Below are 6,929 nucleotides of genomic sequence, written 5' to 3' on the forward strand. Positions count from 1 at the left end.
GAGTTTATGACATTTTGCGGGAGAGAAAAGAGAGAGCTATGCGCATTCCCAACGTTTCTGAACCAAAAATATGTTCCATATCAACATTTCAACATACGTTACATACCAACCCTAACCCTTACATACCAACATTTCAACAAGTCCTCCAACCACAGGAGAGTTTCCAACATAATTTGAAAATGTCGGTCAATTTGAAAATGTCACAGCGTTAATATGAAAACGTTACATGAATAAAACAACTTTAAGGCTGGACTTTCACGCAAGTCGTTGCAGGTTGCAAATTGCATGAAGTCATTGTAATGTGCATCTTTGTATCTTATTTTGTATCGTTTTCTAGCTGGACATAATATCAATTCGGACGTGTTGTATCAGGTTTTCTTCTGCCACTGGCTGGCTACTTTCGTTCATTATGGCTGTCCCGGAGAATAGGAAGAGAGCCATCAGTGCCTACTTATCAGCGTTTTGATTGGTGGTTGCATGAAACTAGTTTCACAAAGTTTGAAGAGTTTTGCAACGGTTGCAGCTGAGTTTCCGACAAGTTAGCGTTGCAGAGGGGCTCTAGGCCAAATCATTTGCAACTTAGTTTCACCTCATGCAGTTTCAACCAACTAAGGTTGGGTGAAAGTTTCACCGTGTAAAGCCAGCCTAAGGGTTAGGTTAAGGTTAGGGTTATGGTTTGGGTTAGGGTTAAAATGGTTGAATGTGACTACTAGTACCCCCTGGTCTCCAGTATCAGAGGCAAATGTCTACGCCCTGCGCCAGCCACCGACCACAACACCATTACTATGTCAATAGCATACTCTGTTGATATGCAATGTATTCTTGGTTCACAAGTGTTGACATTCAACGTATCAATGGTTTGCAGAGACATAAAATGCCAACGTATTCCAGTGAGTGGGCTGGAGCTTGTTATACACACTGGTTGTGTGTCTGCATGAGTAGCAGTGTGATGGAAGCAAAGATGCTTTCTTTCTTTTCTTCCCGAGAATACATGTTTATTCTTGTGGAGGCTGAACCTGCAGGTGCATGCTGGGATATTCCACTGGTCCGCTCTAGTGATTTTAAGTCTACAGAGAAAGCCACCCTCCATTACCCAGCAGAGTGGGGAAGGCCCAGGCCCTGTTCCCACCACTCTCCTCCCTCTCCCCTCTTCTCATCACATCAGCCCCTTCCAGTTGCCTCTACATGCTCTGGTGTCCTATTAGCACTCTAATTAGCCCTAGCAGGCGTTCCCTCCTCCTCTTCCTCCTCTTCCTCCTCCCCTTTGTTCCCCGTTTCTTCTTTTGTCCTCTGTGACCTTTTCCCTCTACATTCCTCCAACATGTGCTCTTCCTGTACACATTATAGTATAGTACAGTACAGTATAGTATAGCATAGTGTAGGGCAGTGCAGTAGAGTGTAGTACAGTATAGTACTGTATAGTATAGTATAGTATAGTATACTATACTATAGTATAGTATAGTATAGTATAGTATAGTATAGTATAGTATAGTATAGTATAATTAAGCAATATAGCATGAGAGCTAGTGTGTTGTGGCAAATATATCCCGCTGATCAGTTGTTATCCCACGAGGGCGCAGGCCGAGTGGGATAACAACTGATCAGCGGGATATATGCCACAACACACGCTGCTCGAGTGCTATATTGCTTTTATAAAACGGTTTCCAAGTATGATAATATAAATATAATAATAATACTATAAGTCCGACTGGCATGGTATTCTGATAGAGTCAGTTGAAACACTACTGTAAGGCGGGACCTCTAGCAAGAAGATAGACGTGCGGGTCATTTGATTGGATCGTTCTGGAGACTGAAGTTGACATTGGCCAATCCTGGCGCTTGCTGAGAAGCTGAGAGCTTTCTGGAAACCCCGACAGGCAGCTCGAGCGCAGCGCTGCATTCTCAGCGCTTGCTGAGAAGCTGAGTGCTTTCTGCAAAGCCCGACACCAACTAACGTTACGGGGTTAAATGCGGGGTTAAATGCGGGGTTAACAGCCTTTTTTTTTGCAAAGAAGACATTAGCCCGCATCTATTCTTGTACAAAAGATAATTTTCTGCGAAGTATTAGTAAAGTTATAAGCGAAGATCGATTCACAAGGATCTGACAGCTGTCTCCGCCATTTGTTTTTTTTTAGGTAACCAAAGGCTTTTAGTAAGAGAGTTGCCATGGGTTATTGGAGTGGGTTATTGGATTTATACAATGGCTGTGAACCAATCAGATTGCTTGATTTGAGAGAGCCGTTTTATAATGTAGTATAGTATAGTATAGTGTAGTGTAGTGTAGTGTGGTGTAGTGTAGTGTAGTGTAGTGTAGTGTAGTGTAGTGTAGTATAGTATACTATAGTATAGTACAGCATAGTATAGTACAGCATAATATAGTATAGTATAATATAGTATAGTATAGTATAGTTTATATTGTGTGTATATAGTATAGTAGCCCTAACTTCTGAAAAGTTTCTGAAAAAAATTAGCATAAACCATTTGGCTGGTGTTGTTATCCGTAGCACCTGACTGTACTTTAGCACAGGTGGGCCCCAGTTCACGTAATGGTCACTCCTCCACTTTAATGTTTTTTTTTTCTTTTCTGTCCATAGCAAACACTGGGACAGGAAGTGAGCTGGGGTTGAATTTAGAAAGTTTTTGTTGTCAAGTTAAAACTGTCTACAGCTTACATTCCACATATCTAGAAATGTGCAAACATTGAGATTCAACGTGGCCACCTAACATGCCAACACTTTATTCTGGCAACGGGGTTGTTGTTAAAGTGTGCCGATTCCTGTAAGTGGAAAAAAGCCAAATGCAATAAAGAACAGACATGATTTGTAGAAAATGAGTTGCTCAAGCGTTGTGTCTCAAGTGACTGATTGACCTGAATTAGACTCTTGAGGATAAAAGGGGGAAAAATGTTGAATGAGTCTCTGATGCACTTTTTGTTTGTTACTTTGTTTGCCATCTCCGCCCTCATTCTGTCTTCACCATGCAGACCCATCCTTTTTCTCCATTGCATAAAACTTCTAATCATCTACCCTCTCAACTCCCTCGCCTCTCCTGCACTCCCTCAATCTTCCCTTCCTGCCGTCTGCCTCCCAGCACCTATTACCATCCAGTTACTGAAGCCAAATCTCCTGCACCTGCATGTCCACACTCCATCTCCCAACTCCCGAGAGCGCTCTGCATCAAACCTCTTCAAGAAAATCAAGGAAGTGGGGGGGGGGGGGGGGGGGGGGGTTGAGGGTAGGTAGGGAGGGACCCCTTGGTGGTGGGATGCTGGTGGTAATGGGGTGGGCTCCTGCAAGGAGCGAGGGGGAGGTGCATTTATCTAGAGACGGAAGGTGCTGTATTGTAGCCTGTGGTTCAGCCAGGAGTCTGGAAAATGCCCACTCCCTAGTCCCCAGAAAAGGCCTTTTTGGTCTGGAGTGGGGCCCCTGTTCCTCTAAACCGGTGGAGCACCTCTCCCACTCTGGAGTCTGGATTATTATTGAGGGGCACAAGCTGGAGTTCCATCCACTTATTTGTATGCCAATTATGGTATGGTATCCAATTAGAAAGGCTGTATCATTATCTCAAAGGTTCCACTTGCTCAGCGAAGAATTGATACAGTGAACAGTGTGATGCATTGGGAACACATTTGTTCAATAAATAATGACACTCATCTGTCCACCGCAACCCCCCAGACAAGTCGTCTGTCCAGAGATGTCGTTAGCGCTGTCCAGAGATGTCGTTAGCGCTGTCCAGAGATGTCGTTAGAGCGCTGTCCAGAGATGTCGTTAGAGCGCTGTCCAGAGATGTCGTTAGAGCGCTGTCCAGAGATGTCGTTAGCGCTGTCCAGAGATGTCGTTAGCGCTGTCCAGAGATGTCGTTAGAGCGCTGTCCAGAGATGTCGTTAGAGCGCTGTCCAGAGATGTCGTTAGCGCTGTCCAGAGATGTCGTTAGAGCGCTGTCCAGAGATGTCGTTAGAGCTGTCCAGAGATGTCGTTAGCGCTGTCCAGAGATGTCGTTAGAGCTGTCCAGAGATGTCGTTAGAGCGCTGTCCAGAGATGTCGTTAGCGCTGTCCAGAGATGTCGTTAGAGCTGTCCAGAGATGTCGTTAGCGCTGTCCAGAGATGTCGTTAGTGCTGTCCAGAGATGTCGTTAGCGCTGTCCAGAGATGTCGTTAGCGCTGTCCAGAGATGTCGTTAGCGCTGTCCAGAGATGTCGTTAGCGCTGTCCAGAGATGTCGTTAGCGCTGTCCAGGACGCCGTTTTATTTGCTTCAGCCTACCTGATGGAAACATGTTTCACGACTTTCCCGAATGTTGGCCTGAAATCTGCTTGACCGCTGGATGGAAATGTAGTAAAGAAAGAGGTGCAGCAAAGTGGGAGGTGGTGGAAAATCAGAAGAGAGGATTCAATGGAAAAAGTGTGTTTATACTCTCATACGCAGTTTGGAAAAACCTTTCATCTCAAACCCAATGTGTAAATTCAGTTTCTCTCCTGTTTTGTGAAAAAGTTCAGTGCAGCAAAGATTTCATTCAGATGATCGTCTTGAATCCTACTCAAGTGTGTGTGTGTGTGTGTGTATGTTTGTGTATGTGCGTGCGTGCGTGCATTTGTGTGCTTGCGTGTGTGTGTGCGTGCACGCGTGTGTCTGTGCGTGCCTGCGTGCGTGCGTGCATGCGCGCGCGTGTGTGAGCGTGTGTGTGTCTGTGCGTGCCTGCGTGCGTGCGTGCATGCGTGTGTGTGTGTGTGTGTGTCTGTGCGTGCCTGCGTGCGTGCGTGCATGCGTGTGTGTGTGTGTGTGTAAGCATGTGTGTGTGTGTGTGTGTGTGTGTGTGCATGATGTGTACTGTATGCTGGCTAGCCCTACGTCAACAGACAGGCAGCGTGAGGTAGAGGAGCAGAGGCCTGAGGGAGAACAGCTGAGGGTGAGAATAGAGAGATTATAAAGGGAATGTGGGACCTAATCCACTATTATACAGCGCTCCTCTGAGTCTGCACTCAGCCAGGAGGCAAAGAAAAGAACCAGCATTCCTCCCGGCCCTCGCTACGCAGCACACAGACCCAGGGGCTCCTGGCGCCATTCTCCTGCCACCTGGCCTTAACCAAACACTGACCTCCACCTCCACTCCGGACCCGTCACCCCTCGATCCTCCTCTGTCTCCAAGTAGAGTCATTCATTACTTTTTGTCATTTTCATCAGAAGAATAAATCCACAACTCTTTATATTAGGTATATAGGCCGGGGATACACGGCAGAAAGAGAAACATATGGCTATGATCAAATGAATCATTATTATGCATGCTCTGAATACGCTAAAAGTCAAACCCTGAAACTCATTCAATGGAAAAAACACCTCCAAGGAGCCCAGTTTGAGAAGCACCCACTTCCCCCAATCACACCTCTCCCCCCGGCTCTCCACGTTCCTTCTTTTCCCATGGTGGGAGAAATGGGTTGAATTCCTCACTGGTCATATTCACATACGTGTCACCTGCGTGAGCCCCGCCCCTTCTCCCACACACACCAATCCCTGGCCAGGGACTCCATGTTTTATGCTGGATGTAAACACACAGAGGTCATGACTCCGGTGGGACGGCCAAGGCCTAGATCCAATGCAAATAGAAGGAAGGTAAAACAACCTAGAGAAGTATGACTGGGCAAGAAGAAGATGCCGTTTGCTGGCACACAAATCTGCAGGATGATAAGAGGAAAGTGTACATTTGAGAGGACCAATAAGAAAATCCAAGAGGGGAGAAGAGGGGAGGAACGCCCCCTGGAAAGAAGATGATAAAGCAAATGATAATCAATAAAACAAATTTTTTAGATGGACTGATTCAAATATGAATGGTGTGTTTCAAAAGGTTTTGTGTCCTGGGTTTTGAAAGTGTTTTGAGAGGTTTTGGGATGTGATGAAAGGGTGACGACATAAACATTCAAGTCAAATAAAAGCATGAAACTTCAAAACTGAGCTAGCAGCTCACACGAAAACAACCATAGATTTGAGTAATGCATTCGAGGCAGTTCCACCCCGCCAAGGACAAGGTGTTGCCACTCACACTAACTGTCATGGTGCAAATAGACTGTAGTTATAGTCTGTACAAAACCTTTCTCACACTAACTGCCATGGTGCAAATAGACTGTGGTTATAGTCTGTACAAAACCTTTCTCACACTAACTGCCATGGTGCAAATAGACTGTGGTTACAGTCTGTACAAAACCGTCTCACACTAACTGCCATGGTGCAAATATACTGTAGTTATAGTCTGTACAAAACCTTTCTCACACTAACTGCCATGGTGCAAATAGACTGTAGTTATAGTCTGTACAAAACCGTCTCACACTAACTGCCATGGTGCAAATAGACTGTAGTTATAGTCTGTACAAAACCGTCTCACACTAACTGCCATGGTGCAAATAGACTGTAGTTATAGTCTGTACAAAACCGTCTCACACTAACTGCCATGGTGCAAATAGACTGTGGTTATAGTCTGTACAAAACCTTTCTCACACTAACTGCCATGGTGCAAATAGACTGTAGTTATAGTCTGTACAAAACCTTTCTCACACTAACTGCCATGGTGCAAATATACTGTAGTTATAGTCTGTACAAAACCTTTCTCACACTAACTGCCATGGTGCAAATAGACTGTAGTTATAGTCTGTACAAAACCGTCTCACACTAACTGCCATGGTGCAAATAGACTGTAGTTATAGTCTGTACAAAACCTTTCTCACACTAACTGCCATGGTGCAAATAGACTAGTTATAGTCTGTACAAAACCGTCTCACACTAACTGCCATGGTGCAAATAGACTAGTTATAGTCTGTACAAAACCGTCTCACACTAACTGCCATGGTGCAAATAGACTGTAGTTATAGTCTGTACAAAACCATCTCACACTAACTGCCATGGTGCAGATAGACTTATAGTCTGTACAAAACCTTCTCACACTC

The sequence above is a fragment of the Poromitra crassiceps genome, assembly GCF_964638095.1.
Source record: "Poromitra crassiceps genome assembly, chromosome: 25".
In the NCBI taxonomy this organism is placed as follows: domain Eukaryota; kingdom Metazoa; phylum Chordata; class Actinopteri; order Beryciformes; family Melamphaidae; genus Poromitra; species Poromitra crassiceps.